This window comes from Crinia signifera, chromosome 7, assembly GCF_055691185.1.
Source record: "Crinia signifera chromosome 7, ASM5569118v1, whole genome shotgun sequence".
NCBI classification, from domain to species: domain Eukaryota; kingdom Metazoa; phylum Chordata; class Amphibia; order Anura; family Myobatrachidae; genus Crinia; species Crinia signifera.
Window position 1 is genome coordinate 29649887 of NC_139223.1, and position 3024 is coordinate 29652910.

A 3024-nucleotide genomic window follows, 5' to 3' on the forward strand; every position below is an offset into this window, starting at 1 on the left:
CGCTCGCCACACTATATAAAATCAACTCCATGCGTAGTTGGATAGTAAGGGTATGAAAAAATGGGGTGCATTTAACATGGGAGCCCAGATAATACATAAGTACCCAGAAATGTAGCAAATACATCGCTATAATGCGAGTGCTGTGATAGGTAGCAAAGCGCTTGCATAATACCAGTAGCCCCAAAATAGCGATTTAAAAATAAAATGTTTGCATATCTGCGCTCACTGCTGATCTAGGTCCTATATGAGAGGGCACAGCCACACTATTGGTTATATCATCCAGCCCTAATAAATAGGCCAAACTTTTACCTCCATCTATTTTACTTTCCTAAAGCTAGAATTGCAATCCCATTCCTGTTCTCCTGTGTGTAACTGGGCTTGTTGCATTGTCTGACTTCCCTTCTGCATCTCCGTTTGCCTGATCTCCTTCCCCACTGCTCAGCCATGAAGGTTGCAGTATGCAGCGGGCTACAGTACATTTCTTATAGAAGCCGTATTAGATCAGCTTGCACAATGCAGTGGATAGTGGAATACGCATTTCGTGTTGCTCTTTGAGTGTCGTGCACTTACCTTTAATTTTAGAGTTACCCAATAAAGCGATCTTCTTCCCGCTAATTGTGTTTGTGTATTATATACTGGGACTCCCATCAATTACATGTAGGTAGAAGCCAGTTCGTAAAGTATGCGGTCATCAGTTTGTGGTGTTGTTGTTAACGACCCGCGTGTATCACTTGGTGTGTATGCTGCCTATTGTCTAGTGTGTACGCACTATATTGTTAATGGTGCGCGCTCCCGCAGGTTGTTAGTGACCCCAATGTCCTCTATCCATGCAGCTCAATCCTGCTTTATGGCAGGCATGGCCAAACTGTGGCCTCCAGCTGTTGTGAAACTACACATCCCAGCATGCCTTGCCATAGTTGTAGCGGTCCCTAATAGCAAAGCTATGGAGGGACTTGTAGTTTCACAACAGCTGGAGGGCCATAGTTTGGACATGCCTGCTCTATGGCCAGTAACAGTATACTCCTGGATGTGGCCACTGAAGTTACCTTAGAAGATTTCATTTTTTGTTTCTCCAAGATATCGTTTGTCAATGAGTTCATGGGAATCATGAGCGACACTATCGCTGGAATATTGTCTAGTGTGTACCCAGCATTAGACTTCTTAAAAAAATATTGCGTTGGTCCATGGTGGCTGTGCCACTACCAATTTTTACAGAACTGGTAACCCCATCGCCAAGGGGCCACGCCCGATAGCCATGCAATAACAGCCACGGGTGGGGAGGGGGAAAGGGGAAGGGGAGGGGGAGGGGTGTGGGTGTCTTTGTCTCAGGTTTCCAAGCCTGTATGTGGGTCTCTTTGTCTTCGGTTCCCAAGCCTGTATGTGGGTCTCTTTGTCTTCGGTTCCCAAGCCTGTATTTGGGTCTCTTTTTGGTTCCCAAGCCTGTATGTGGGTCTCTTTGTCTTTGGTTCCCAAGCCTGTGTGTGGGTCTCTTTGTCTTCGGTTCCCAAGCCTGTATGTGGGTCTCTTTGTCTCAGGTTCCCAAGCCTGTATGTGGGTCTCTTTGTCTTCGGTTCCCAAGCCTGTATGTGGGTCTCTTTGTCTTCGGTTCCCAAGCCTGTATGTGGGTCTCTTTGTCTTCGGTTCCCAAGCCTGTATTTGGGTCTCTTTGTCTTCGGTTCCCAAGCCTATATGTGGGTCTCTTTGTCTTCGGTTCCCAAGCCTGTATGTGGGTCTCTTTTTGGTTCCCAAGCCATTATGTGGGTCTCCTTGTCTTTGGTTGCCAAGCCTGTTTGTGGGTCTCTTTGTCTTCGGTTCCCAAGCCTGTATGTGGGTCTCTTTGTCTTCGGTTCCCAAGCCTGTATGTGGGTCTCTTTTTGGTTCCCAAGCCTGTATGTGGGTCTCTTTTTGGTTCCCAAGCCTGTATGTGGGTCTCTTTGTCTTCGGTTCCCAAGCCTGTATGTGGGTCTCTTTGTCTTTGGTTCCCAAGCCTGTATGTGGGTCTCTTTTTGGTTCCCAAGCCTGTATGTGGGTCTCTTTGTCTTCGGTTCCCAAGCCTGTATGTGGGTCTCTTTTTGGTTCCCAAGCCAGAGCTGTACTGTCTTAAACTGATTGTATAAGCAGCTCTCCACCTTCAGCTTTAAGATCCTCCAAGATCTGGATGAAATATTTTGGATCCATATGGAAGCGGAGCATTTTTGCACTCATTAGGTTGAGAATAGAGAGGACACGGTTCCAGAAGGCTTCCCTCGAGCTGTCAATTACGAAATTGCTCATTGGGCAGTTTAGTTCACTGCCCATGTATGAATATGAGATGTACAGACAGGTTGACAGTGTTTCCATTAGTTCCCGCTTGGTGTCCAGCTCTGATGCAATCACTTCACGGCAGAGCATGTACAGAAACATTAAATTGGCCGGTGTGAGGAAGCCAAAGGGCTGCCAGGTTCCAGTGAGAGATTTGTCTACAGACACCATCCATTCAGCAATGCGTATTGGTGACACCCGCTGCTTGCACCTGCGACAGAGGAACACCGAAAGACAGGCCAGCAGCTCGCCGGTGGATGCCTGCACCTTCTTGCATTCTGGTGGTGATAACTCTTGCTTTTCTTCAGCAGGCTCACAGTCAGGCTTCTTGCATTCTGGTGGTGATAACTCTTGCTTTTCTTCAGCAGGCTCACAGTCAGGCTTCTTGCATTCTGGTGGTGATAACTCTTGCTTTTCTTCTGCAGGCTCACAGACAGGCTTCTTGGCAATAGTATCTTGTGAGTCCTGTGTGTAGTTTGATAAGTCAACACAGGAGATGGAATTCTTTAGGCTCTCATTGACAAGATGGGTAACATCAACCTGGCCATTTATGCGCGGCCTTCTTTTAGTCATAAATCGCCTCATTCGGCCGAAGAGCGGCTGTCTCTTGGCAGATCTTCCTATCTCACTGTTCTCTATAGCCGTGGGCTTGGCTCCACTTGATGTGTCTTCACCAGGGGTGCTTGCCTTGCGGCAGCATGGGAATGTCAAGCAATTCCACAT

At 47.4% G+C, this 3024-nt stretch overlaps 1 pseudogene; it reads right to left on the bottom strand.

The window, feature by feature from the left end:
* Positions 1–2100: 2100 nt before the first annotated feature.
* On the bottom strand, positions 2101–3024 carry LOC146021127 (cyclin-dependent kinase 5 activator 1-like; annotated as a pseudogene).